The sequence below is a fragment of the Ascaphus truei genome, chromosome 1, assembly GCF_040206685.1.
Source record: "Ascaphus truei isolate aAscTru1 chromosome 1, aAscTru1.hap1, whole genome shotgun sequence".
Lineage (NCBI taxonomy): Eukaryota > Metazoa > Chordata > Amphibia > Anura > Ascaphidae > Ascaphus > Ascaphus truei.
This window is the reverse complement of record NC_134483.1, coordinates 109,490,154-109,514,795: the sequence shown is the minus strand read 5'-3', so window position 1 is coordinate 109,514,795 and position 24,642 is coordinate 109,490,154. Positions and strand designations below refer to the sequence as shown.

Sequence of the window (24,642 nt, the reverse complement as noted above, 5' to 3'; positions counted from 1 at the left end):
TATCTGAACAAGCTCCTCACCCCTACCACATGCAGCACTTATCATATAAGATCTGACGCCAAAGACTGTTCATGGTTCCAAGGTTCAACAAAGTATCCGGCCACTCCTCTTACCGTGCACCCAACAACTGGAACAATCTACTGGAGACTCTCCACCGCCACCAGTCTACGTTCTTCAAAACTAAAGCGATCTCACATTTTAATCTGGTCTGTAACCGTTAAATAAGCCCAGAACATATATTATCTTTAACTGTGCATTCAATGTCTTGTATATAATGTATATGAGCTTCTCCCCTCCAGTCACTTTTTTAATTCTGGCTCCTTGATGAATACTGTCCCATTCCTCTCCTTACACTGGGAACTAGTGCTTAGCGATGTCATTAAGCAGCACAAGGGAGTGGAAAGACGCTACGATTCACACCAGCAATATTTTTATCCCTCTGCATTGGGGAGAGACAGAGAGCAGATTGCTGAGGTGGTAAGCAGTTGAGAGCCGCAGGTAACGCCTGAGGGTCGCCTGTTGCCCACCAATGCTCTAGTCCCATCATAGGGATAGGAGAAGAAGAAAGCAGCATTTGGGGTATATAAAACTCCTCCTCTTTTCATTTTTTTTATGGCATGGCACTAAATTTAAGTGCCATGCAAGATTTGGAGCTCAAATATGTGGTTTTATCATAGAAATTTCAAACCCAACTATTAGGCCATTGTAAGCAATGGATGTTTTTTTTTTTTTTTTTTTTTTTTTTTTTAAAAGCCTTCTAGGGCTGCCATTTCTACCTTACTGGAGGAACATTTGAGCCTCTTTGTAAAATTGTTTTTCAAAATTTTTAACGAGACATTGAGACCTGGACAGGCGTAATCTGGTTAGTAAAATACCAGGACCAAAATATATTCCAGAGCTTGTGGTAGATGGTCGCAATAATATGCTCCAGGCCCAGTTTTATTAGGGCCACCTTTAAAATTTCATGCTGTCAGATAAAGACACTTTTCGATTTGGATGAAATAGTGGCCCTTGGGAAAGCAAAGCAGATCTGACCATTGAAAGCTTCCAATACCCGTTGACAAGATCTGCATAACATTGCCTTCTTGGCCATACCGATACAATCATGATCAGAAATGCACTGTCTCTCTTTACTTTTGAGAGCACGCTTTGAATCATTTCAAATGGTGGGAATAAGTTGACGCCCCCCCAAAAAATTCATGGCATTTAAAGTCAACGCCCTTGGATCTAGGACTCTTGTGCAGTAGAGTGGGAGTTTTGTATTCCTCCTTGAAGCCATCAGGTCTATTTCTAGTGTTGCAAAACATACAGGACCACTATAAGCTCATATTGAACCCCCACAACATACATACATATATATATATATATATATATATATATATATATATATATATATGTATGTATGTATGTATGTATGTCAAAGAGGAGTGATACTGAGCATGGCAATATATATTTAAAACCAGAGACAGAACATGAAACACAGACAGAGCCCAGTGCTACATCCAATGACACAGATACATGGTACAGTGCCTAATTATATATATATATATATATATATCTTTTTAATAAAATGGTCTTTTAGTTGAACTCTTTGGCCAACGTGTTGTAAGCCCTTGAGCCCCTCCAAGGCAGACCACATCTCAAGGGTCCTAACACTAATATAAATTCTTAATAACCTGTACATTACCAGTAAGAATGATTTATAATAAATCTGTCAAAATTAGTTGCATAATTCTAAGTCTGATTGAAGCTCTTATTAACCTGTATAATACCAGGAAAAGCACTCTGTATTAGATTTGTCGCAATCAAGCACAGGGCTCTGTCTGTGTTTCATGTTCTGTCTCTGGTTTTAACTATTTCTAGTGTTGGCAGATTTGTTGGAACACCTGCGGAGACAAGGACAATTTTCTGGATGTATGTCGTGTCTGCTTCTATGTTTTCTTGACCTGGAATATGCATCTCCAATAATGCAGTCAGTTGTTTCCCAGCAGCTTGCCAACTTTTTTGGGGGGCCGTTGGACTTAAAGTGCTTCCTTGTTTGTATGCCACTAGCTTACAGATTGGCTGTTTTTAGAAACTGTTTTACCTCCTTGCATATCTTCCTTATCTTGTCTAGTGGGAGCTAAACCATTGACTCTTGAGTGTTGATATTTCACTCCCAAAAATCTTTTGTGATAGTAATAAGGTACTCTTTTCGATATTTATAATCCATCCATGATCTTGCATGGTAGACAGAACTTTCTGAACATGCTTGAATGCTTGTCGCAGTTCTGAGCCAGTTGCCCAGTTAAGGTAGTACGCACATGCCCAGTTGATGGAGATGGGCAACTAGTGTGTACATTACTTTCGGGAAGGTTCAGGGACCTGTCATGATCTTGAAAGGTAATGCTTGAAACTGAAAAATGACTACCCTTGAAGAAAAACCCAAGCAATTTGTGGTGTTCCTAAGCTAAGGTCTATCGCGCCATGTAATCCCCTTCCTATAGACATTGAGGGCTGAATGAAGAGAGTCCATTTAGAAATGCCCTTCCTGAAGCCAACGAATCACCTCTTTGAAATATAGGACCACTCTGTAGCTTCAGGGACTACAAACAGGTAAAAATAGATTCCATGTTTTTCCGGTTGCTTGGGAACCACTGCAATTGCCTTGTTGCCCAAGAATTCTTGAATTGCCCGTCTTATGGCACAGCTTTGGCTGAATCTGCTGGACATTTTGATATGGTAAATTTACTGCATTGTTAATTAAAATCTTTAATCAATTTCTTCCTAGTTAAGCGAGCATCTAATTCTGCCTCCAGCTTTTCATTCCAGATCTTCACCGTTCTAGAAAGTCATAGAAATAGCCGGCTGAAACAAAGTGGTCATAAGTGAATGTTGCTTCCTGAGCGGCGAATCCATACGTCTGTCCCTTAGATCTTTGAACGAGGCACCATCATGCAAGGGCAAAGTCGCCTTCTTTGAAAGCTTTGCAACTGCCATATCTACTTTCAGGACCATTTCCCATGCTTGAAGTTCTCCACCTGCAAAGGGAAATAACATAAAACTTTGTAGGCATTGAAGAACACTTGTCTGGGGATTCACATTCTTTACAGATTCAATCCTAGATGGACAGGAAAGGATCTATTCTTCTCTTTAATTTTGAAAACTCTTCTTAAATTCTTTAGTAGCTTTTCAAGGAGATCTATTTTAAAAAGACCATGTCCTTCCTACCAGCACTCAGATCTTTTAACCGTTTTTGAGCGTTGTTCTTCTTAGGTGTGGATTTGTGACTCCTTAATCCAACTGAAGAAATCCACACATTTGTGAAGGTGCTTCTTCTGCCGTAATTTTCTTTATACATTCATAGCATAGGCAGGGGTCATTTTTAGTTACAAGATACAGAAAAACCTCTGCTGTTGCTTAGATACAGACTTTTTAGGTCTATCTTCCTCCCCGGGGTCAAATTTGGGATCCTCGTCAGCATCTATTGTGAGCTATGATGAAGTAGGGAAAGTCGGTGCAAAAGATACAAACACAGAGCACTTGTCTGATTCCATCCAAACCTTTAAGAACTCACTTGGGAGGGGGCAAAAGCCTCTTAGGCCCCCTTTGGACAGCACTCTGGATGTCCAAACAACCCTCATCCCATAGGACAAGAAACTGGCATTAGGGGGGGCGAGGTGTCGAGAGAAGAGGAGGAGTTATATAACTCAGATGCCGTTTTCTTTTATCCCTAAGAGAGTTAGTCCCACTAGTGTCTGATGCCATGTGGACGCAGAGGAAATACAGTGTAACCTGAGGAGTTAGCTGGTAGATTTATAGCATACAATTACCTTACCAAAACGATTTAGAAAAATAAGGAAGAAGTGGGTAGAATACCTAGAAATACACGCTTGTTAAAAAATAAAACTGCAAACATTAAAAAGGTAGATGTAACTTTATTTGTACCTATACCGAGGGTTCACATTTCATACTCGTTTGATTAAAAAAATGGGCATATTATGAAAAGAAACTGCTTGGGCTGCTGCCTCAGATGTCGGGGTTTACCCGGAAAGATCTAAAAAAGTGACAAATACACCCTCTTGAAGTAATTTATACATATTGCAACGCACTAATCCCCGGCTCCAGTGACATCACGTGATCACTAACCAGTAAGAGAATAGTTAGCAGGCAAAGAACTACAGTGCCCATGATGCTTTGAAGCCATATCGTGGGGAGTTGGGCAGCTCTCACAACTTGGATATCTGCATTGAGACACTGCAGGTGTGCGTGTTTGTGTTTCTCTCCCCCCTTACACCACCCCCCACCCCGATATCAATCTGCAGCACGGGCGTTACGGCTCAGTGTTCAGAGTGCTCAGATTGTGTTTAATGCAGATTACAAAACGCTACGCACAAGTTATACGATATGTTGCCACTTAGTATGTCTTCAACATTGCCATTGCTGACTAGCATCTCTAAACTAGGAGATATTTATACAGTTAAAATATGCTACTAATAATCATTTGATTTACTTACAGTTTGCCACTTATGTTTCAACATTGTTACTGCTGTAATAACCAGTATCTCCTCATACTAAGGAGATGTCTAAACAGCTAAAGTAGGCTACCAATAATCATTTGATCTGCTCAGTTTGCCACTTAGAATGTTCAAACATTGTAACTGCTGCAATAACCAGTTTCTCCTCATACTAGGAGATGTCTATGCATCTTAAGTAGGCTACTAATAACAGTCTGTGTGTGATAGAAGATATTATTCTTAGTTGGTATGTGATACCTATTACACATCAAAACCATCCAGTTTTGCTGCGAGGTAGTTTTTTGGAAAGTATCATCACTGCTGCAATAACTTGGGATCCTTGATACCACAGAGGTTGCCAGGCAGCTTTAAGCAGATATCAATATAGCACCCAGCATCAATTAGGTTTTAATAAGTATATTTCTTTGTTTTTCTCTCAGTTGTCTTATAATCATTAAAATTAGTGGAGGAAGAGTGCTTTCTATAGGGATTCTTTCTCTTGCCTGTATATATGTTATGCACATTTCCTGAGCACCCCTCTAGTACATTATCAGTATTTGAGGCTGAGCGGTATCCACCTTTTGTATACATTAAAGCTATATTCCCACTTATTAGAAGCAGCATAGGAAGGACACTGCACATGTAGTTCTCTCTCTGCTATTAAAGTTTGTGTCATGCTATTGAACAATGTGTTACCAACCAGGGTATGCTGTAGTCATGCTCTGTGTGTCTGTGTAGCATGTATGTTACTTTGGGGGGAAAAAATGGGAGCCACGTTCTGACCACGTTATAAGTGGATCCGCGTTGTAGCGGATCGTGCGATAGCGGGGTTGAGCTGTATATAGGCACAGAACGAGCAAGGGATAATCCCATGGCAGTACATTTTCACCAATTGTGCAGCAAAAAGGTGTAAAAAAAGGCGCTACGTCCTCAATATATCAAGTGACAAGATGTGATCTAGAAGTGCAATAAAATGACTCACAAGTGAAAATTTAAATAAATGTAATACTCCCTCTGCTTCAACCCTCTGGTGGGGTTGTTTTCACTTATGCCCAAAGAGTAGAACTTGTATCACACGATCCAGGGGGAGCATAGGGAGAAAAAACATAAAAAAGCTCTAAGTGCAGATGTATAAACAGTGCTGAAAGTGTCTCTATAAAACTTGGCTCCTGCGTTATTCCTACTCACAAGAAAATTATGTTTTTCAGGCAATTGAGATTAATAAACTGATAGATGTGTGTCACTGGCTTTCAAACTCCACGGGATATACCTCAGCAAGAGGGGAAGAGAGAAACACACATAGTACAGCTCTGACGAAAAAAAATTACCCTTTATCAAAAATCAATAAAATGCACACTTACAGTGTTTCAAAATGAAAACAGCATTTGCAGCTATAAAAGCTATATGACGCGGCTTGGATGAAGGTAAACACCGTCTCTCACCACACCGTCCCCGTCTGGAGCTCCGATCCGATCACCCCCTCTGTGTTTCGCTCCTGAGGAAGCCGATCCAATGAACAGGCGAAACGCGTAGAGCTGTACCACCTACAACGTGACGCTGCTGGGGAAGAGGACTCCTGGGTACTCCACATACGCACCGACGATCCGTGCCGCGACCGGAAGTGACGACACTGTTCCGCGACCGGAAGCGAAGCAGCACCGCCTGCACACAGAGGGGGTGATCGGAGCTCCAGACGGGGACGGTGTGGTGAGAGACGGTGTTTACCTTCATCCAAGCCGCGTCAAATAGCTTTTATAGCTACAAATGCTGTTTTCATTTTGAAACACTGTAAGTGTGCATTTTATTGATTTTTGATAAAGGGTCATTTTTTTCGTCAGAGCTGTACTATGTGTGTTTCTCTCTTCCCCTCTCGCTGAGGTATATCCCGTGGAGTTTGAAAGCCAGTGACACACATCTATCAGTTTATTAATCTCAATTGCCTGAAAAACATCATCTTCTTGTGAGTAGGAATAACGCAGGAGCCAGGTTTTATAGAGACACTTTCAGCACTGTTTATACATCTACACTTAGAGCTTTTTTATGTTTTTTCTCCCTATGCTCCCCCTGGATCGTGTGATACAAGTAGATTTTCACCAAACTGAACATTTGTCCCCTTGTCAGCTAAAATTTTGACTTTGAAAAAACTTACCCCATAAAACAGGGCTGCGCAAACTTGTGGCCATGCACCCCCTACCTGTTATCCGACGTCAAATGATGCAGCGGGGTCATGTGACATGACCCAGTGTTGCCATGATGACACATCACCCGAAGCCGTCGGAGAGAGGGTAAGCAAGTTAAAGAGGCCTCACGCGCTCCCCGGCATTTAATTTGATTGCTTTGGGGAAGAGCGTGGGACCTCTGCAACCGCTACGCCCCCCAAGAAAATTCTCACGTGCCCCCCCGTTTGCGCACACCTGCCATAGAACATGGGATGATATATAGTTAGATCAATGCAAAGAGATTTGATTACATAATTTTTCAAACGGATCAATAGGAAATGTGATTGGAGTGTATTCCTCTAAAATACAAGGGTCTAAATATTAGTGTAATTATTATTTGAGACGACATATACTGTCTATTTATGACGTCATATCTGTCTGTATCAGGACCTTGAGAATGGCATGTAACACGTTAAAACCATTCAGGCTTTTTGATCTATGACATGTCTCTACTTTTTGTATACAATAAAAGTAACTTTTTATTACTCTATTTTTTAGGAGTCTTAACCTTTTTGCAGACTCAGCAGTTCTAGTTTGGTGCACTTCTCTTTTAGAGATGTGACTACAGCACAATATATGATGCCAGTGTGTATAGAGACCCAGCTCAGAGGATGTTACGCATCATGAATTTAAAGGGGACGACTGCTGGTTGTTCCAGTCACCTGTGCTTCGGAGATCCATTACAATGAACCTGAAAGTCAGGAGGTGGATTGCAGAGTTACGGTCTCCGACCAAGAATCCTGCGCTCAACACCTTAACCATTAAATCCCAAATCATACTGTAGGACAACGGTTAAAAAAAAAAAAAAAATCAAGACCGTTAAAAGTTGTATCCCAAATACAACATAATACAACCATTTGTGGTGTATTTATTGCTAAACCAGAAATCATAACGTTGTACTGTATGTCAGAGCCCTAAATCCGTATTTGCCAAATTGTAATGTTTGAAAAGGATCATAACTTTCATTTAACTTGCTCTCTCGTGTCATATGCCGCAACGGTCATAAGTACTGGCACGTTAGTGTCTCTTACAACACTCACCTGAAGTCACTTACATTAGGACATTCTGTATTTGTATCCCTATGGCGCAAACATGGTCAGTCACGTATTCCAGAGGAATTTACCATGGAGAAAATAATCTGCAATCCATGTATTTGCTAAATAAACAGGTACTCACTTCGTTTCATTCTTTTCTTGCCACTTCCACAGTGTTACCTGAAAATATATATATTATTATTAGGTACATAATTACATTTATATATCTATGCACATATATGTTAATACACACAGATATTGAAGGGTAAAAATCCTGTGTATTTTTAACAACCATATACAGTATATCGTTCTAATTAAAACGAAAGGCTGGGTCCCGCTGCGTCCGGCGGCGCGCGCGGCCACATGAGCGCTACTCCCCATTTCCTTGTAGCCTCCCGAGCCAGTCCCAGTCTCTCCTCACTGCACAGCTGACTACTTGCTGTGACGCGTCAGCCAGCAGGAGATACACGAGGATCGTGTTCCCGTGCGGCGACGTGTCACATGGTGCGCGAGGGAGCCAATCACAGACTGGCTCCCATCAACCAATGGCAAGCCAGCTAGTGATAGCCAATGGGAGGACATCATTTTAAAACCAGGAACAGGGAAAACTTCAAACTTGCAAACAGCAGTTACAACACGTAGTTACAACACACACACACACACACACACACACACACACACTTGGCCACACTTGGCCACGCCTCCCCCCCCCCCCCCCCACCCGCTCGCAAAAATGCTCCCTACGGACCGCAAATAGCTTCAAGTGCCTCTCCATGGTCCGAGGCAGCGGGGCCTTAGCCTAAAAAATAAATTCTGGACAGTTGGGCAAAGCTCTGTATTTTACATTTTATATAAACTAGAGCAGGTAGGTCAACACTGTAGTAATACAGTTAGAGTTAAAATAAAAACAACAGTCTTTTAATAATCAAATGATTGACAAGAGGAGCCACCTACTGTAGCACACAATTGAAGACCCATGCAATGGTCTCAAGCACTCCGTAAAACTTCAACAACACTCCAATTATAATAAACCCGTGTTTCAAAGTCATGCCTAAACTTTGCATTGCTCTGCACGGAGTTGCTGGAAAACCCTGGCAGCGGCAGCTAGGGTGTGAAACACTCCAAGCGAACAGATGTATCAATGTTAAAGCAGCAATTCAAGCTGCCGTTTTTTCATTTTTATTTCAGAGAAACAAAAGAGAGGTTCACCCGCTCTGCAAAATAATTAAGTAATTAGGGGTGCACAGGGGTTAATGTGAACACAGACAAACCAAATGTGGAGGTTGTTGTTGAAGATCCAACAGCCCCCTAGGAACCCCCTAATGTGCATTCTCCTAATTAAATATATGTTAGTATGATAGGGAGATAAAGCGATTATTCTTGAGACTTATGTATTCAAATGTGAGAATACATACGTAAACACAAAAGCCCCTTATTGAACAGTGGAGAATATTGTAAATATTAAAATATATACTTGGAGGCGTGGTTAAGTCATTCTGAAGTGTGTCCAATAGCCGGCAGAGTTGTCAGACGGCAGTATCACTTTGAGCGCTAATACTCCGCTGCAGCCACTTCACAAATACTACAGAGGTGTACTAGAGGTGTTTTTAAATGGGAAAAAATGCTACAAGTATTTTCTCATAGAACGGATTTATAAAAAAAAAAAAGGAGAGAGAAGAAGAAGAAGGACACATGTAGGATATTAAAAAAACAGAGAAATAGTAGCTCCAGCCAAAAACCACAGTACAATACTGATATTACGAAAAGTATTACAATGTCCACTGAGTCCATCTGGTTGGGTTGATAGACTGAGTACAAGCACTGGAGGACATTCCCTGGACTGCAGCTTTAAACATGCGTGTACTCACTAATAATTTTACCGTGTTTAACAGTGTTAATAATACTAACAATATCATAAAACATGAAGAAAAAAAAATAAACGTTTTGGCCCGCAAAAAAATAAATAAAACGGATAAAAAATACTGTTATAGGTGCGTAAAGCACAAGATTGTAAGCAGCAGAGTACCTACTAGCAAACCACCAAGAAACATTATTAAAAACAGCAACCACATCAATGGCCCACTTTTTTCTTGGTTTCCTGTAAGATTCTATGATTTAACCCTTGTAGTGCCCCTCTGGTACTCGTGGTCATGTCACTGTTTCTCAGAAGAACGAGTACCCATGTTTAGTATCTAAATCGCAGGGCACGCCAAAAAGTGGATATACCTTTTGGGTTTATTTTTTTATTAGGTTTAATGAAGGGCGTGTCTGGAGCTGAAGCATGGTGATTTCAGCTTTGGACACCAACTATCGCAGGTGTCCTCAACCTTTATGTGCCTAAGGGCACACTTGAGAGTTCAGGAGAGTGGTGGGCACCAACCAATTAATACACACGCACTCATTGCACTTCACTAAGTGGGAAGCCTCCAGTACCGTGCCGGTCCCACTTGAGGATGTGGCAGTAGGGCTGCGGACCGGCACGAGAGAGGAACGCAGCAGCTATCAGCGGCACTATGGAGAGCTACTGGTAGCTCACGATCGACGTGTTGGAGATGAAGGACGATTTCAAACTGAACAGCAAAGACGCCATGTTGTCTGTATTCACACCAACTGTATAGCTAGCACCTAAATAGTTAATTCTAGGAATAGCCGAGAAAATGTAAGAAAAATACAATGTCATAAAAGTTTGGAATGTGGAAAGTAGTCAGACAGTTAAATCAGTTTGACAAGAAGTGTCATTAAAATATTTGTGGGATAATAAAAATTAAGTTAGGATACAATGAATAGTTAAATCAGTCTTGAATAAGGGAGTTTGTCAGAACAGCGATTGATGGTAGGAGTAGAAATCTAACAAGGATGTCTAGATTTAAAACTATTGAGAGGCATTTGTGACGGTGAGGGGATAAATAGGCCATCGATAAAAGGTATTATGCCCGGCTTGTTACCTCTAATCCATATTTGGGGTTTTAGAGTATCAGCCCTTGAACCTGCTTATTGTATCTGCAATGTATGTAATTGTGCGACAATAAAGAAGTGTCTGTGTTTTACCGTTCCAGGGGTGCCAGCAAGCAGAGATTGCTAGGCTATGCGTTTCAAGGGGGGATGAGGTTGGGGGAGATGAGGGGGGGGGGGTGTTTACGGAGAAAGTTTTGTCAGAATATGTCTAAGTAGAGGGGCTCCAGAGTTGCTGGATACCCTAAAAATGTACCTGGGAATCAGGTCAGATTCTCAGATACATTGAGACACATTGCTCTGGCAAAATCTCCCCTCGAAAATGCTTGCGCGACTCACCGCTAGAATTCCCTGCTTCAGCACAGACCAGAAAGGAAAATGGATGTGTGGCATCCTTGCAACGGTAAAGGGGTCCCTAGTATAAGGGGGGATGCCCAGTTAATGCCCTGATCACCCACAACCTGGGGGTACTAGAAATATACATACATACATACATTCATTACATACATACACATATATACATATATACACAAGCGTTTTTATGAAACCTAAGTCCAATTTTCAAGAAGGGAATGAGATACAGCCCTGAGAATAAATCTAAGCGTTTTTTCATTCTATTTTGGGACTTTGAAACAAAATATTTTTTTCCCATATTTTTTCTTAGTGTTTTAATAGTACATATGCTTGTGTACGGTATTATGAGCTGGGGACTTCCAGGTCTATGGTTCCAAGAGACCATGTGGCTACCAAGCTTGGTGCCACCAAGTCTGCTTGGGTCCCAGACATAAAAGCCTCAGAAGTTGCCATGGTGTGAAAGCCATTTGGGCACCGGGGCTGGGCTCAAGTACTCACGTCCTCGGATGAATGGGAGTCCTCGGACCACCATTTGCTCCAAGCCAGACTATGAGGAGCCTAACTCAGCAGGTAGCTTCTGACCGACAAGTGGCAAAAGTGCCAGGTTGGTGCATGCCAATGTCAGATTCAGAATCCGTGCTTGTCCAGCTTAGACTGGCAACGCTCTGATTGGCTGGTAGGATTTCTCCCTCGCTCGAATTGGCTTAACTATTTCATGAATGAAGCTGAAATACTATAAGCCAGCAGCCAATCCGGTCTAGAGATTCACTCAGATTCTAAGCGCCAAGACAGCAGCGGCAAATTCAAAATCACCAAAAGATGGTCTGAGAGAAAGACCAGCGAGCCGGCTTCAGAAATTTCAAGGCAATACATTTTCTTAAGTCTCACTTTTCGGGGCCAATTTCTGAGAATAGAACGTAGCGGTCATGGCTGGGATTGCAAGCCGCAAAGAGTACCAGAACGTTTAGTACTATCTCACGGACAAGGGATTTTGGCAGCTCCGGAGCAGATACAGCGGTGGCGTCAGGAACTTCATGCCAATTTTAGGTCCATGACATTTCGGGACAAGTCTCAGTCAACCTAAAGACTTTGTTTTACCTCTTATTTCACGTAGAAAAGTCTAGTTTTTTTTAGCCCAGACCTCCAGTAACCGTGTTTTCTTCTGTAATTTGTAACCCATTGTGTGTACGTCTGTTTCTATGGAATAAATGACAATTTGTTTTGATATCTTGTTTTGCTCAGTGAATGATCCCGGTAAAAATTTTTTTATAAATACCTGATCTCCTGTGACAACATTGTTATAGCATGAATAGATAACAGCAAAGGACAAAAATGTCTGTGTAAGAAATTGTATTTCTCTCTAAAATTAGGAATATGACTGATAAGACAATAGTTGGAAGCCTATTTTAGGAAGAATGGGAAGTGTGTATAATTTATTCTGACATTAGAATGAGTTCTGAAGATCTTCTTACATGGGATAATGTCAAAATCTTCTGTAGATTCAGATACAAATTAAGTATTTTACGTAAGAGAGGTGTGGCTAACTTATTTTAACAAGCAGAAGACATGGATAGATAGGAAGGTCATATGACTGTCTTGAGATGTCGGGGGAAAGGCCAGCTGAGACAGTTACTGTGCTATCTTGAGGTAATCACCTTTGTATGAAAGGTGGGTCATTCCTGATCAGCTATGACATCATGTTAAATGGCCTAGTGTGTTCTGAAAGGTACTTGGTACCATATCTGGTAATAGAATTAGTGATAGTCAGCTCTTGCTAAGGGATATTATCAGTATAAATATCCAGCAGTGTGTATTTATTTATAAAATATTTTAACAGGAAGCAATACATTGAGAGTTACCTCTCGTTTTCAAGTATGTCCTGGGCACAGAGTTAAGACAAATAATACATGGTTACAAATACAGTTACATAAATTAACAGGGTATACATTCTATACAAGACATTGCATGCACAGTTAAAGATAATATATATTATGGACGTATGAAACATTTACAGACCAGATTAAAATGTGTGACAGCCTTAGATTTGAAAGATCTTAAACTGGTGGTGGATGTGACAGTCTCTGGTAGGTTGTTCCAGTTTTGGGGTGCACGGTAAGAGAAGGAGGAACGGCCGGATACTTTGTTGAGCCTTGGGACCATGAACAGTCTTTTGGAGTCTGATCTCAGATGATAGGTGCTGCATGTGGTAGGGGTGAGGAGCTTGTTCAGGTAGCTGGGTAGCTTGCCCATAAAGAATTTGAAGGCAAGACAGGAAAGGTGAACTTTGCGCCTAGACTCGAGTGATGACCAATCTAGTTCTTTGAGCATTTCGCAGTGATGTGTGTTATAGTTGCATTGGAGAACAAAACGACAAATTGAATTGTAGAGGGTGTCAAGTTTGCTAAGGTTGGTTTGAGGTGCCGAGCCATATACTATGTCTCCATAGTCAATAATTGGCATTAGCATCTGCTGTGCGATACGCTTTCTGACCAGGAGACTTAGGGAGGATTTGTTCCTGTAAAGTACACCTAGTTTGGCATAGGTCTTGTTTGTCAGGATATCAATGTGCATCCCGAATGTTAACTGGGAGTCAAACCATATGCCCAGGTATTTAAAACTAGTGACAGGGGTTAGGGTGGTGTTAGTGTTGGTTCTAATCTGGAGCTCAGTCGCTGGAAGCTTTAAAAATTTAGTCTTGGTCCCAAACACCATTGTTACAGTCTTGTCAGTGTTTAAAAACAGTTGTTTTGGGAAATCCATTTTTCGAGTCTCAAAAAGTCAGACTGAAGTATGTGTTGAAGGTCGGAGACGCTATGGCTGTGTGCATATAGGATTGTGTCATCTGCATACATGTGTATTGAGGCTTCCTGACAAGCTGTGGGAAGATCATTGATGAACACTGAGAAGAGTAGGGGCCCCAGAACAGAGTCTTGCGGTACACCACAGGTGATATCCAGGGGGTTGGAGTTAGAGCCTGAGATGGACACATGTTGGGTTCTACCTGATAGGTAGGACTGAAACCAGTTTAAAGCATGCTTCCCTATTCCAGAGCTCTGGAGTTTGTTAAGCAGGATAGCATGATCAACAGTATCAAAAGCCTTTGCAAAATCTAGGAATACTGCACCAGTGAGTTGTCCCCGTTCCATTCCACACTGGATTTCATTGCAAACTTTTAGCAGGGTAGTCACGGTAGTGTGTTTGGAGCGAAAGCCAGATTGGAATTGGCTAGGGAAATTTGTCTTGGTATAGTAATCGCTTAATTGGGAGTGGACACATTTTTCCATGACTTTGGATAGGATTGAGAGAAGGGAGATTGGCCTGTAGTTTGAGACAGTGTTTTTGTCCCCACTTTTGAAGATTGGGACAACTCTGGCAGCTTTACAGGTCTTAGGGATATGGCCTGCAGACAGGATAGAGTTGACTATGGAAGCAATTGGTTTGGCAATTGCTGGGGCACCAAGTCTTAGGAACCTAGATTGTCAGAGTAATATTGTGCTTTTGCATGCCTTGTTTGCCTTGTGCACATGTTCCCCATGCATCTGTAGTGATTGAGATCCTTGTTAGTGCCAGTTACTTTGTAGCTTTTCCACAAGGCATCCCTGAACTGGTAGAGTGCTATAAGGTCAGTTGTAACCCATGGAAGGTGGGCCCCCCGTACCCTTATTTTGCATTGTGGAGCATGGGTATCGCAGAGTTTTAAGAACTCGGATTGGAAATAGTCGAGCGCAGAATCGGGGTCGGGAATTAAATCGAATCTGTGCCATGGGCAGTTGGTAAGGTCATCCAGAAACTGTTGTGGGTTAAAGTTTTTAAATGTTCTAGTGAGGAGAACTTTAGGGCTTGATTGGGGCGGTTTAATTTTCCTTACACAGTACACTATTGCATGGTCACAGAAAATGTCAGGAAGGATGCCAGAGGATTGGATTCTGATGGGATTTGAGGAGAGAATCCAGTCAAGCAAGGAATAGTTGTGCGATTTCAGGTTTGTCCGTGTGGGTTGGGAAATGAGTTGCGATAGGTTAAGCGATTTAATTTGTGTGTGGATTTTGTGGTTTTTAGGGTCAAGCCAATTGAAGTTGAAACCCCCAAGAACTAGCAGCTCACTCTTCTCATTCAGAGAGGAAATAGAGCCAAGAAACTGGGTGATATCAGTCAGGGACTGTAGAGGGGCTTTAGGGGGGCGGTAGATGCCAGCAAGCAAGATGGGCTTAGAAAAGGGGAGGCATATTCTGTCAACTAGGATTTCAAAAGAGGTTGGGCTTGGGGGGCAATTTAACAGTGTAAATTGTAGGGTGTCTGCAATAAAAAAATAACACCCCTCCTCCTCTCTTTGACCTATCTCTCCTAGAAATGGAGTATCCCTGAATGGCAATATGTGCATCAGGGGTTTTAGGGGTTAGCCATGTTTCTGTAAGAACGATGGCTTTTGGTTTATGCATTAGGCACCATGCTCTTAGTTCATCCAGTTTGGGCAGCAGACTCCGGATATTTATATGGGCGACAGATAGCCCTTTTTGGAATTTGAAGGAGGTATTCTCAGGGGTATGGGACAGAGTTGTAATGGGAGGGCCTGGGTTAGGTTCAATATCACCTGCTAAAGAGAGTAATAGTACGAGTAGAAATTTGAGTAGTTGTTTGCAAGTTGTTACTTTATGATGTTTGCCATTTGAGTGTGCAGTGGTTGGTGTGCTGGTTTTCAGGGTTCTCCACCAACAGTCAGTAGATAGTGCAAGGCTTTTGAGTAATCCAGGGTAAATGGTGATGTCGGGCGTGGGCAAGGAGGGGAGAGTTTGTAGTGGATAGAGAGAATAACATTTCAATGAGGCCACGAGAAAGAACAAAGTGGAGGTAAAAAGCAGGTTCATTATGCCAGAGGTAGGTAATGCTGCATGGAGCCGTTTTGAGCCAAGTGTGTGTGCAGACTAAACAGCAGGAGTGTGCCTTTACTTGGCAAATGTTTTTCACCATTGCAATGCTTGGGTCTATGCAGTGGGCTGAGTTAGTAGTAGTGCAGGAGCTAGTTGTGTGTAGTCAGTGTTGGGAGAGGTTGTAGTGAAATAAGTTGTAAAGGGGTGGGGGGTTAAGTTGTGCAGGCAAACAGCAGGGAGCATAGTGTGGTCATATAAGCTCACCGTTTGTTGCCTTGTGTGGAAGAGTTTGCAGAAGGATGCAGTCGCAAGTCACCTCTAGTCAAACGGTAGTCTAACTATATATTCTCAGTTAAAAGCTCACTTTAAAATGCCTCACTATATCATGCTGATGCGGGGGGGTATTGGTTTTCTACATCTAAAGCAGTCACATGACCACCTCCCCTCCCCAATAAATCAGCGTGTTCCAGTTCGTCAATTAGCAGCACTTAGTTTAAAAAAAAAAAAAACACCTTTTGAGATTCACACATACCAAAATATCATTACTAAAGGCCGCTGCGTAATTCTTTTAAAACAGGACTTGCAGATCAGGGACATACCAAAATATCATTACTAAAGTCCGCTGCGTAATTCTTTTAAAACAGGACTTGCAGATCAGGGACATACCAAAATATCATTACTAAAGGCCGCTGCGTAATTCTTTTAAAACAGGACTTGCAGATCAGGGACATACCAAAATATCATTACTAAAGGCCGCTGCGTAATTCTTTTAAAACAGGACTTGCAGATCAGGGACATACCAAAATATCATTACTAAAGGCCGCTGCGTAATTCTTTTAAAACAGGACTTGCAGATCAGGGACATACCAAAATATCATTACTAAAGTAAATTAGTAGTTAGTGAAGGACAGAGGGATTACACCAGGAGGACAGAAGGATTATACTAGAAGGATGTGAGAGGGTTAACACAGAGAGAGAGAGGTTTAACTTCATGATATTAAGATAAAATCCAAGTATTTCACTCAGGACCAGAATATTATGCCATCATCTTTGAGGATATTATGACTTATTTGAACGTCATCGTCATTATGTACTATTTTTGTATACGGGTATTGATCTTCAAAATAAACGTTTCTTTTTGCTGAGAGCAGAATGCCGAGTACTGATGTGCTGGGTTAAAAAACACAAAAATTGATCAAAAGAGAAATAAGGACATTTTACAGTCTGTGTATTGAACTCAAAACTACAAAGAACGTGAATTGTTACCATCATGACTGTAGTCCGCTCATCACTAGAATATTGCCTGTAAAGACCTATATGATACTTTCTAGTTGTCCCTGAATAAATATTGGAACAAGAATCAATCAGTGGAAATACTGACTGAGGTAGAAGTACCTATCTTCAGGAGACCCCTGATCTACGCTGTATTATCAACTGGTTGGCCTGTCAGTCACGGGCACCCACAAAAGGCTTGGTGGGCACGTTGGGGACCCTTGATCTATCGTAAGAGGCTGGCAGGGCACAGAAAATGTCTATTTTAAAAAAAGGTCCTGCGGGCCAATAGAAAGCCACAATGTGAAACCTTACTGCTTCCTACTGCCCTGCGTGCCGCTGGACCTTTAAAACAGAACCGAGATACTGGCAACCCCTTCAGATGCGAGTATCTTTGAGAGCAACGGGCTCCTTGAGCTGAAATTAACACGGATCAGTTCCGTTTTTTTTTTTTTTTTTTTTTTAAGGCATTAGTGCTTTAATAAGAGGGCATTTGCCACGCTAGCTTCTCGTCTGTGGGCAATTCAGACTCTTTTAGATTTGGATACTATAGTGGAGGAAACCTCGCTCTTAGAAACCCCTTGTTGGAAAAAGCGTGCTGCCTAGGGATGTGTTGAAGTAGCTAAAGATGTGTATCAAGGAAGATACACTAAAGAGTCCCTTTTTGCAGGCGCACTGCAGACCTTTATAGTATATACGGTCAGAGGTGAATATAGTGTGTGGAGTTAATTTTATTTCATTCTAATATGTCACTCGTGTAATTAAAACAGTATATAGTGTATATCTATATACTCTAGTAAAAAACTTTTTTACTAGAGTATATATATATATATATACACACTATATACTGTTTTAATTACACGAGTGACATATTAGAATGAAATAAAATTAACTCCACACACTATATTCACCTCTGACCGTATATACTATAAAGGTCTTTTAGATTTGGCCTGAATATACACACACTTTTTTTTCACTAAGTGAATTTATTGGACAATAATTTGATCACCCAATAAATTCACGTATTGGAAAAAACCTCAAGGGTGCTGAACTTTTACTTTGTATCTACACTACGCTTTCCATCCGTCCCACCTTGGTTTCTACTTTTTAGGAGGTCCTTACTATACGGACCATACAAACATACAACCCATTACTGCTGCGGCACAGTTTATTCGAGCATTTGCCCGTTCTGTGCCGCAGCAGTAGCCTGGCGCGCGCCCGAGTGTGACGGGCGCGCGCCGAAGCAGCGGAAGAGCGCCCTCCGATCGGGGCGCTCTCCCTACCGCTGCCGGGTCCGCCGGGTCCCCCGGAACCCCCTGCCGCTGTCCCGCGATCGCGGGACACCAGGGCTCCCTCGGGGAGCCCCTGGACACGCGTGCAGGGGGCGCACGCTCCCGATGACGCGTGACCGCAAGGGGCGGCCACTAGCAAGCCGGGAGATTTCCCGGCTTGCGGTACCGACCACACTTCAATAAAGTGTGTCGGTAGTGTACTTCATTTTTGCTCTCGGCACATTTCATGAAAAAAGTAACTGAAGCATGGCCTTATGAAGTCTAAACTCTTAAGAGAAAGAAGTGGAGCCTTCCAAACCGGACTAGTTTCATAATGCGGTGAATCCACTTTCCTATGCTGGTGAAGATTTTGGTCGCCTTCATTTACATGTTGCCAGATTATTCTCCAGGTCAAAGAGGACAGTTTGACAGCATATTAAAAAGGAGCCATTATGTTTTAGTAAGTCTATGTGCAGCACGTATAATAGTATATGTAACATATAAGCATTTACAAGAACAGCCAGCTTCCTTTTAACTACTATAGAGGTACCTGCAACGCAATGCAAAGCACTGCAAATGCCACTGGCAGTTTGCACTGTAGCTCGCTCAGTTTCAAGGAAACCCCTGAAATGTCCATCTTTTAAACGCCTCCAATTTCCATTTAATCTCTTTAGTAAGAAAGGTATCCATGTCCCCTCTTTTTCTGCATTCCTGACATATGCTCTATGTATCCCAGGACATAATTAAGAACAAAATATTCAAACTAACCTTTCTCTAAAAATTATTCCAAATAAAAAAACAATGCCATTAATTTGCAGGATTCTTGAAGAGAGCTTATAAAACAGGTGGGGTCCGTGTGAGGAGAGGCAGCTGGCAGCTTTGATCCAATTCCACCAGCCCCTACTAAGTGAAGCTTGAGATGACATCTGTGCATCTATAACCTTGTTAAGATCAAAGGACTCAGAACAGTGACATTTGGGGGCTCTGGACCCAATATGTTCATTTTAATTAATGGATCTCACTACAGAAGAGTTACTTTTTTGAGGCCAGTGATTCTGGGAATAAAGTTCAGTCCACGAAGAAGCTAATGATTGCAATGTGTACTACTCCATTAATCCTATTGAGGCCCTTATTGCCCCAGTGGAAGTCAAGTTCATTACAATGTTGGCAACCATAGGAATTTGTCCAAAATGCTCGTTTTAGGGGCTGCAAGAATAGAAAAAGAAATGATCACAGTGATACCTAAATAAAACATCATGTGTTTGCGACTTAAAGCAGCAGTTCCTCTTAGATACATATAAATAAAAAGCAGGGGGTCCCCAGAGCAGAATAGTGTTAATTTCTGCTCTGGGGACCCCCTGGTTCCTGAGATACTTAAGCGAGCTGTTGCAGCTGGTTACTTCCTGGTATTTAAATCCCCTGTCACGTGGGCTGAAAAGAAAGCCATGACAGATGATGCATAAGCGGGAGATTTAAATATCATTGTTTCCCCTGCATTTGATACTACTCCCTTTTGTGTGATACCACTATGCACTGAACAGGAGTTTGCAGAGGCCCGGCCCCCATACCGCTTCCCTCCTTCTGTTTAACACAGGACAGAGTGGGCTAGATTTTGAGTAAAAATTTAATTGATAACGTATCCAACAAAAATGAAATCTCTTAATTTCCAACTGAGACAACAAAGATGTTAAAAAAAAAAAGGGGTGTGCCAAGCACGCGCGTTCTAAGTGAAACTTCTTGTTTTGTCATGGAAATTATATTTCGATTTTGATTGAATGAAAGACTGAGTATAATTTATTTTATTTAGTTTACTGTAGAAATTTCTTTCAGTTTTCAAAGGAACAGGGAAAGTCGCAGCGCAAGGGAACAAGAATAACCTGCCTCCTGACCTGTAAACAGAAAGTTTGACAAAGCCCAAACAGTATATATAGGTGGGGTTTTACAGCCAACATAGGATGCAGCTGGCATCATTGACTGGTGTTTACCAGTTCTGGGCCTGACTCTGACTCTGACTCCTCTGTGCATCCCTACAGGTCTACGAAGAGTACTGCAGGAAGAAATCATAACACCTATATACCCGTTAGCCGCATTTGCCTATAGGGCTGTAGGCCTCTCTACAGGGGTGTTGACTTCCAATAAGGATGTTTGGGTAGAAGTCGTAGGGTCAGTGCTCTGGGGTGGGTTAACCTTGTGTGACATAGGGGTTAGTTAACATAGCGTTAGGGCAATATCAAGACCTTCGTAGACTTCGTGGCCACCTAGCCTTGGGTTGACCCAGATTAGCTGCCCACTTGGACTACAATGGAATTAATATTTACACCAAATTGCTTTTGTTTTTCTTTGTGATTATTTGGGTAGTTGTGTTGCAGGTTATCCCCTTTAGTGCCTGAATATATTCCTTTTCAATACATAGGTACCTCAGGCACCAAAAGGGTTAAAATACTTTTCAGCTATAGGGTACTAAAATGACTTTAGTGAACTTGAGTGAATTATAAAGAAGTAGCACTGAATTTTTCCTATCTGCAGAATATATCAGTATCAGAACGTAATCCATCCGGAAACAGATGGAAGAATAAAAGTTGTGAGATCTTACGGGTAACAGTATAAATGGGCACCAAGAATAGGAGGAGCTGCAATACATAACCTGCAAACCCTGGAATGAAGCTAAGAGACACTTGGAGTCCCGCCTACCCTCAGCCAAGACTACAAATGCAAGCTTTCAGACCATTCCCATTCATTGCAGTGCTTAGAGCAGGGGTGGGCAACCTATTTTTCAATGTAGCCACAGGTGTGGCGAATTAGAAGTGAAAATAGCCACACCACGTAAAAATGAAGGTATTATGTTGCGCATGCGAAAATTTTAAACACACACTGTTTGAACAAGTTTATACATTCTCAGTGCCGTTCTGTAGTGTGTGCGCCCGTGCGTGCCTGTGCGAACGCGCTTGCACGTGATGCATGCTTTTGTGTGTATGCTGTGAGCGAGTGAGGTGCAATGTATGTATGTGTTATAAATACGTTTGAAATAAATAAAGAAATACTTTAATAAATTATTTATTTACATTGTACATACACGCACACACATTTCAGTGGCGGTAGCGGCGCAAAATCTTTATTTTCCTCATCTTCCCCCTGTCAGAATACTCACTGCCTTGCGCGTGGCACCATTATAGAAAGGCTGACTAACCTCAGCCAACTATAACTGCCGCGCGCACGGCTCAGCAAGCGCACGCACTATAAAACGGCTATCAGACCGCAACCCCCCCTTATCCTCTCACGCCACCACCACTACCCTCCTCATCATCATCTCCTCACCCCCCACATCATCACCATCTCATTTAACCCCCCTCAACACCTTCTCCTTTAACCCCCCCCATCACCTCCCCCCTGCACCCGGCATCCTTCATCTCCCCCCTGCACCCTTCATCCTCCCCCTTCATCCTCCCCCTGCACTCTTCAGCCTTCATCTCCCCCCCTGCACCCTGCATCTCCCCCCTGCACCCTTCATCTCCCCCCTGCACCTTGCACCTACCAGATTGCAGCGTGGCGGTGGCAGGCGGACGGGAGGTGGTGACAGGCGGATGGGCGGCAGTGGGGGCAGACGGGCGTCAGCGCATCACGCTGAAGCGTGCTTGGGGGGGGGGAGCGCCGTCACGCTGGAGCGTGCTCGGGGGGGAGCGCGTCACGCTGGAGCATGCTCGGAGGGGAGGGAGCGAGCGGCATCAGCGCGTCATGGAGTGGTCTCGGAGGGGAGGGAGCGCATGTGTCACGTGCATGCTGGAGCAGGCGGGGGTGTGGGAGGGAGGAGAGCGCGTCACACCACTGGAGCGCGCTCCTTACCAAGGAAGGGGAAGGGGGGGTGTTGCGGGTCGCACAGTGTCCCGGCGGCCCTGTTCGCCACACTTTTACTGCAAATACGCCACAAGTGGCGAATGGCGACAGTGTTGCCCACCCTGGGCTTAGAGTATCAGGATGCATGCAATGTGACTTTGACTTGTATCAAAGATGCTAGTAATCACGTAGAACTGGAGTTTCACAACCTGTAGTGATATCTAATTATCCGCTTAACTAAAAGCGATACATCAGCACTGATACAGTTATCCAGTGCCAACAAGAGGAACCCAATACTTGTCATGGTTCTTGGAAACAGGTCATATAAAGGCGCATGTTGTAACCCCAAGTAATTATCTGGACCTGCATCTCAGATGTCGGATAGATGTTGGGCATTTTTGTAGCTTCTAGTTTGCACTTTTAAAAAGCTCATTTTATGAGACCTTTAAAAAACTTGGGATGAATAGAAACATTTCAGTTGCACCTGAAAATATGGGTTTGAAAAAAAAAAAAAACCACTTAATATCCACTAGAAATCTGTTTGATCCTCCAGACAAACATACAAAGTCCAATGATGACCATCACCTAATCTCTTTTAGATCAATTGAATGTTATTGTAGCAAGGTTATAGAGCATTAGGCTACGGTTATACCAGATGCCGCTGAGCGACATCTTGATCAAGGAGAGAGGAAACAGGAGAGGAGACAAGGAGGCCTGGCGGAGGCGTGGCCGTGAGCGGTTCGTCCTCATTGGCTGAACCGCTCACGTGACGCGGCCGTCACCTGCCACAAACAAATGTGAAAATCTCTTCAGTAGTCTGCCTTGCGCGCCACATGTCGCTACTGGTATGTAAACCTCGATAAGATTTCTGGAATTTGTTTTTGCGACGCTGCCAGCGGTTTTTTTGGGGTATAATCACGGCCTTATCTGGACCATAATGTAAATTGTGCTGTCCTTGCTCAAGTCATCTTTAATCTACAGTGATGACAACCAGGATAGTCCTTCCATTTTCCTTTGCTGTTTGGAGTACGTTTGAAGACATGGGTGGGCACGAAGTCAGCAGATGTAATTATAGAATTACATTATTGGATATATACACACGTCTCAACATGCATTAACTGTAGTTTATTGCTTCTTTCACATGCAATTCCATCCTGTTAAATGTCAGCAGTCCAAATGAAATGAGGGATTGTTTTTTTTTTTTGTTTAAACAGAAATAATTATGAAAGCCAGCAGTACTATTGTATAACTGTCTCACTTTTTAAGATTTGATTTGTAAATGCTTGGAGCATATGTAATAAAGAAACATGTCTAAATGCTGTGTACAGTGTGCTGCTTTCCATGAAAACCTTAAAATGTATTAAAGTGGCTATACCTCTCCTTTTATTGTTCACTAGGTTGGAAGCAGGGGGGTCTCCGGAGCTAAACTGCATTGGTTTCAGCAGCAGGGACCACCTGCTTCCTGCAATACTTACATCACAAGGGGCTGGCGGTAGCAGCTCCAGCTGGGTACAGAAAAAGTCTATTTAAAGTTCCTGTGGGCCAATAGGAAGCTGCAACATCATTCCATGTGGCTTCTTACTGACCCACATGATGTGGGACCTTTAAACAGTAGTGAGATACTGGCAGCCCCTTCCGATGCAAGTATCTCCGGTAGCAAGGGGTCCCCATACATGACATTAACATTTAGCCCTGCTTTTCCACCAAGGGCAGGGGTCTGCAACCTCTCAAGGAAAAAGAGCCATTTTATAAAAAAAAAAATGATTTCCCGAAAATATTCCAAGAGCCACCACACATTCATGAATATTACACCCCCACAAACATATACATATATTGTACACACACTAATAAGTATATACTGTATAAACGTTAACATACAACAAAATATGTGGGGGAATAAAATGCGTCTCACAATAATAAGTCCCTTTATTTAGTTTTTTTTCATTGTTTTTCTGTGCAAAACAGCGTCATTTACAAATACACACACTACCCCCCCCCCCAAAAAAAACCCTAATATAGATATATTAAAATAAAAAAAAACCCTGCTAGAATAATACCACTATTCTGCATTTCAGCTATGGCAGTGTTAGAATTAAACAGCTAGCACATGGCCCTGCATGCGAGTTGGCTCCTGGTTATGTATATATGATGCAAATTCCAGGCACATGCCTAGTCTGGTCAGGCCGTAGTCAGTTAGTAAGTCATGTGACTGGTGACTTGCTACAGCAAGATCTGCCCAGAGACTAGGGGCAGAAATGTTCACACCCCCTGGGTATATAAGTTGGGGACCCTCCCCTTCCTCATGAGGTGAGGTGAAGTCAGCCCTGAGGTGAAGTCAGTCCTAG

General features: G+C 42.5%; 1 protein-coding gene across 6 annotated transcripts in view; it reads right to left on the bottom strand.

Annotated features, from left to right (window-relative positions):
• SLF1 (SMC5/6 complex localization factor 1) overlaps positions 1 to 24,642 on the bottom strand; it is a 144,614-nt gene that overhangs the window by 98,376 nt on the left and 21,596 nt on the right. For 4 of the 6 annotated variants that reach the window (XM_075593191.1, XM_075593186.1, XM_075593214.1 and 1 more), the window contains one exon: positions 7,892 to 7,929. The gene's annotated coding sequence lies outside the window, so the exon portion shown is untranslated. Of the gene's footprint in view, positions 1 to 7,755; positions 7,930 to 24,642 lie in introns of those variants that run through there. The other 2 variants (XM_075593202.1, XM_075593208.1) reach the window with 2 other exon arrangements.